The following is a 6,261-nucleotide window of genomic DNA, read 5'->3' as shown; positions in this document are numbered from 1 at the left end:
CCCTCGAGCAAGGCTAGTAGAAGAAATTCAGCTGCAATACAAAGACTTCAAATATGTTCAACAACTAGATTATGAGCACTTTCCATTTCGCTACCACAGATGTAACATTTATGGACACTTGGAAAAAGAATGCCCAATGGCATTCAAACATCGAAGGAAGCAGAGGAAGGCAGAGGCAGGGGGGGCAGTTGAGGAATACCCAAAAGAAAAACTCTCCAAAAAAGGCATAGGAGAAGAACAGATGGACACAAACAGACCTCTGGAGGATCTAGTCAAAAGCATGGATGAGCGAAAGAACCCATCTCAGGACATCAGTCATCTCAGCAGCTAGAAAGGAATGCACTAAACTAGGACATTGCAGCAGACATCGATCAGAGCCAATTAATTGACAAAGAGGGTACGGGTCTGGAATTAACCCTACCTTCTCTTAGTCCTGCCATTTCTTTAAAATTTTATGAACCTGCGCCTAGTCCTTCCAGGCAACAGAACATTGTATTTCCTATTTCAAGTTCAGATAACATGCAAATTGAGAGTATATACACATCTATTCCTAATCTATATCGGAATCGTGAACATGTCAGAAGAAAGGATGTATGTTCGAGAGATGAAACCCTCACTACATCAAACCCTTATAACTTCAGACCTCAAGAGAAAAAACCTCCCCCATGGGGGCTTGTGGGGGTAGTGGGGGGAATCGACATGCAATCCACCCAGACAGGTGACTGTAAGATGAGAGGGAGAAAAATAAACCTGTCGAAGGCTTAGTTAAGAGCTTAAATTGACATCGCAAATGGTAGGAAAATGTCTATTTCTGGGGCGCTTTGAGCAGCAAAACCCCCCTTGAGGTCGATCAATGATCATCCTCTCCTGTAATTGCAGAGGTTTAGCCAACAACCCTAAAAATTTGGCCTTAAAAGAGGTAATCCGGATCAACAACCCAGACATCCTCCTTCTTCAAGAAACCTTGGGAGCAAGAGAAGAAGTCTCAAAATCTCTAACAAAAATCCTGCTCGACTGGAGCATCCAGGCCTTGGATGCTAAAGGTCACTTTGGGGGCCTAGATATGGGGTTAAAAGAAGGGAAATTCAAAGCCTTAAATATCTGGGGGATGGACTAGGTAATGGGGATGGAAGCCTACTCTCAATATCTTTGCACTAACCTATTGATTGTAAACATCTACGGGCCATGCCAGGGGAGAGCTCTCTTCTGGAAGACCCTACTCTCCAAATCTTTATTGAACAACCCGAATCTAGTAATTGGGGGAGACTTAAACTTCTCCATAGGCTCAGCCGAAACCTGGGGCCCCTCCACCAGAGAAGATCAGTTATCAGACTTTTTTACCAATCTATTTAGAGAAAACAAGCTTCTGGACATAAACTTATTGAATATTAGACCTACCTGGAGGAATAGGAAAATAGGGGAAGTTCATGTAGCAAAAAGGTTGGACCAATTCCTCCTTCATGACGAAGCATCAGCAAAGATTCCAGCCTTCTGCCAATGGGTGGGCAAAGGGGGAATCTCGGATCAAATGCCAATCTTGCTAGAACTGATCAAGCCCCCTAAAAAGTCAGCATCTCCTTTTAAATTCAATCCCACTTGGCTACAAGAAGAATCCTTCAACTCTTTTTTCAAGGTCACCTAGAGACCTACATGGGCCAGTGACCCTGAAGACAAATCTTTCCTTTTCATGGAGAACCTGAAGCCTTAAAAAAGATACGGTGAGCTGGGCCATGGCGAAGAAATTGAAAGAGGATGAAGATCTCATTCAAATAGGGATGAATCTTCAAATTCTCGAAAGCCCTGAAGCTGACGGTTATGAAACTCAGGAAAAAATGGATAGAATCATGCAACTGGAATCCCAAAGGAATAAAATTCTCTTAGCAAGAGAATAACAATGTCAAATGAAAAGCAAAGCCATATGGCTAAGGGCAAGGGATGAAAACACCAAATTCTTCAAAAATTATGCGAGAGGAAGGAAGAATGTAAACACCATTTAGAAATTGAAGGCAGAGGGAGGAAGAGAGGCTCGATATTTTGAGGATCTCTCTCAAATGGGTATAAGACATTTCCAAAACCTTTTCACTACCCCGGCGGAAGCATCCTTGGCTGAAGTAATCCGAATAGCCCAGACCTTTCCTCGTTATGTGGATGAAGAGGATTCAATGGAACTAATGGAAGAAGTCACAAGGGGGGAGGTGGAAGGAATTATAAAATCAATGCCAAAGGATAAGAGCTCAAGCCCAGACAGATGGATGATGGAGTTGTTCCAGCATTTCTATGAGCAAATAGGACATTCAATCGAAGTCATAGAAGAATCCAGAAGGAAAGGGGTAATATATCCCCCTTTTAATTCAACATTCATAGCCCTCATCCTGAAGAAAGAAGATCCAACCTCCTTTGAGGATTTCCAGTTGATCTCCCTTTGTAACTGTATCTACAAAATCATAGCGAAGGTGATAGCTCTCCATGTAAAACCAATTCTATCCAGGCATATGTCAAAAGAACAGTTTGGTTTTCTAGATGGGAGACAGATCCATGAAGCAATTGGTGTGGCCCAGGAAACCATCCATAGCATCAAACAAAAGAAAAGTAAAGGAGCAGTAGTGAAAATAGACCTCTCAAAAGCCTTTGACAGGGTCAGTTGGATGTATATTCGGATGCTACTCACACACTTGGGTTCAAAATAGACTTTATAAACTAGGTAATGGGATGCTTAACTAGTGTAAGATTTTCAGTGCTAATCAATGGAGCAGTCTCCTCTTTCTTTCAAGGTTAAAGAAGGCTAAGACAAGGTTTCCCCCTCTCACCCTTCCTTATCCTTCTAGTGGCCGAAGGACTCAGTCAGCTACTCTTAGAAGCCAGAAGGAAAGGGGATATCAAAGGGTTGGAAGTGGCAGTCAACTTAAAAATAACCCACCTCCTGTTTGTGGATGACATTTTGCTCTTCAGTAATGGAAGAAGGAGTGAAACACAAGAATTAAAAAGGATATTGGATCTCTTCTTAAAGGCTACATGCATGCAAGTAAACAAAGAAAAATCTCAACTGTTGTTGGAAGGTTTCAACAGGTTGGAAGCAAACCAAATTAAAGAAGATCTTCCATTTGAAGATCAGAAGCTAGAAGACAGTTTCAAATACCTAGGCTTCTTCCTAAAACCCAACTCTTATAGGAAGAAGGATTGGCACTGGCTGATTGCAAAAATTGAATCAATGATCACTCACTGGAGTTTTAAATGGCTATTTAGGGCTGGTAGACTGACCGTCGTTAAATCAATTCTACTCACTATACATGTCTATTTGGTTAACTTAACCTAGGTTCCGAAAGGGATTCTGGAAAAAAATTGAAGAGTCTGCAGTAGATTCTTATGGGCAAGCGCAAAGGAGGATTTGGTACTACCATGGGTGGCTTGGGAGAAGGTCGCAAGGCCAAAGGAGTGGGGCAGATGGGGAATCAAAGACTTAACTGCTTTTGGGTTGTCACTAGCAGCAAAGATTGGATGGCGCCTAATCAAAATGGAGAATCTTTTGACTATGGTATTCAAGAGGAAATACATTGATCCAATTCCATTGGAAGACTGGATTAGAAGCCCAAATAAAAAGAAAGGAAGCGCCTCAATGGTGTGGAAAGTCATACTAGATGGCTTTAAGATCATTGAACAAGGGCTTTCCTGGAAGGTAGGAAATGGAGAGCAAGTCCGGATAGGGAAGGATCCATGGGTAGGGTGCAACGAAGATTTCACCCTATCCCCAGGCCTCATCAACCAACTCGACATAAGAGGCATCCAAAATCTCAGTCAGATCGAGAACCATGGCCAATCCTCCATCTGGGGACAAGCCTAGCTATCAGGATCATACCTAAATCTCAATCATCAACGAAGAGTGGAATGGAACACATTCATCGCAGAACTTTCAAGATCCAATGTCCGGCTTAGAAATAGACCAACCCATCTAGTCTGGGCACATGGAGACTTAGACAACTACACCCCAAAACAAGGATATAAGTACCTAATGTCGAAGAAAGGTTGGGGAAATCAGGATTGGTGGGTTACCTCAATCTGGAAACTGCAATGTCTGACAAAAGCTCGATTGTTCTTCTGGTGCATTCTCAAGGAGAAGGTGCCAACCTAGGATATTCTCCAGAAAAGATATAAGTTCGGCGCAAGGAGATGTGCTCTATGAAAAAATGACTCTGAATCGATTCAACACCTTTTTGTAAAATTCACTTTCTCAAGGGAGGTATGGCAAGTTGTTGGGGGACTGATCCAAAAGAGGGTGTCATGGGATGGGAGGACAATAGTGGAAGTATGGCAAACTTGGTGGAAGCAACACCCTGAAGAGAACCTAAGAAACCTTCCCCTAATCATTTCCTGGGGTCTATGGATCGCAAGAAATAAAAGTATCTTTAAAGAAAAAACCCCCTTGGTGGGTATCACAGTGGTTGCATGCACAACAATCTACTCTAGCATTCTTGGGTCATCCCGTGAGGAAACTCCATGCCCTGTTAGAGAGGAGAAAATTAAAGAAGGAGTCCCCTGGGCATACTTCGATGGGGCCTCTAGCCAAAATAACAAATGTGGGGTTGGGATGATTATTCATCTAAACTCTCATAGATGCCTCAAGGCATCAGTGGGACTGAGGACCAAATCCAACAATTTTGCAGAACTGTCAGCCTTAAAACTTCTTCTCTGTTGGCTTACCCACCTGGGCATATCCATGATTCAGATCTTCGGGGACTCAATGAATATTATCAAATGGTTCAATGGAATGAGAAGATGTCAGAACTACATATTATCACCATTGTTAGAAGATACAAAGCATTTAAAGTTTTTTTTAATGAATTTTCTCTATGTCACATTTACAGGGAACGCAATGATACAGCAGACCAGCTTTCTAAAGTAGGTTTGCAACAAAATCTAGGTAGTTAGAGGATAGAGGAATCTAATATGGGTGCAATCCATGTGTCGAATCTCCCACCATATGTTTAAAAATCCATATCTACTATAAACGCAACCTAGTTTCAGGCATCTTCCTTTGTTTTCATTTTATCCTCTTTGGGAAAAAGTAGACAGTTTACTCTATAACATTTCCATAAAAACTTTTCAACACTCATAAAACATACAGCTGACTCATTCCTGTTTGGGTTGTTTTCCTTTCTAAGGAGATCTAGGAATGATTCAGCCCCATTAGTATGTGTTTCTTACTTATTTCTAGGACATATGATGTGTTTTTGTGCTCAAATAGCTGATCTAACGAGGTTGTTTTCCTCTTTGAGGAGGCCCATGTTTTACAAAAATAGATCAATGATTTGATATCAGACAAGTTAAATGGTAGAAGGAGAAGACCTTCAAATACCATCTCAGTAAACTCTATGATTGGAAAATCATATAGTCACCTGAATGCCTAACTGCATATACGATGTAACTTTTTATAAACTGCAATAAAATGTTCAATTTTTCCCCCAAAAAATACAAAATTAATTAAAAAAAATAAAAAAAATAACATATAACATAAAATAATTCTATAACTATTTAACACAACACACACACACACACATATATATAACATTATAACTATAACATAACAGTATAACATGTACAACATAACTGTAATATAATATAACTATAACATTTAACATAACTATATGTGTGTATGTGTGTGTGTGTGTGTGTGTATGTTCAAGTTTCAACAACGCATCATTGATAGATACATTACATCCATGATGAAAAGTGCATTTAAAGTGAATAAAAGCATTTTGACTCTTTTCTAATTTGTACCATATTGTTTCATTATGTAATGTGTTGTACCAAAAAAACATTGTCTTCATGTGCTTGCACCTAGTACATGCCATGTGTCAAAGTAAAACATTATAAGAACTTAAAGTCTATTGGAGTATTCAGTTGGCATGAAATTTTATTAGTTTCTCGAATATGTTTATTTAAATATTTTACATATATATTTACATATTTATGCCCTATGAATAAAATGCATTATTTAGAAATGGGAAAAAGTGTGAAGGTAGATTTGATCACTTCTTTTCAATTGTGTTTACATGTAACTCAATGATTTGGTTAATAAATTACCAAAAAATGGACTCTTAAGTTTAGAGTTTCAGGCTAGATTATTCTACTTAAGTTTAGAAATGGTTTTCTTGTCAACATTCTTTCTAAGTCAGCATTTTTTTCTTGGATTAGTTTATATGTATCATATGTGAGATTTTTGTATTACATGTAATAGTTTAGTCAACATTTTTTGGATTAGTTTAT

Source organism: Pinus tabuliformis, chromosome 6 (genome assembly GCF_031772625.1).
Source record: "Pinus tabuliformis cultivar Carrire ecotype Pingquan chromosome 6, CPIR1, whole genome shotgun sequence".
Taxonomy (NCBI): Eukaryota; Viridiplantae; Streptophyta; class Pinopsida; order Pinales; family Pinaceae; genus Pinus; species Pinus tabuliformis.
Note: the sequence above shows the minus strand (reverse complement) of the source record.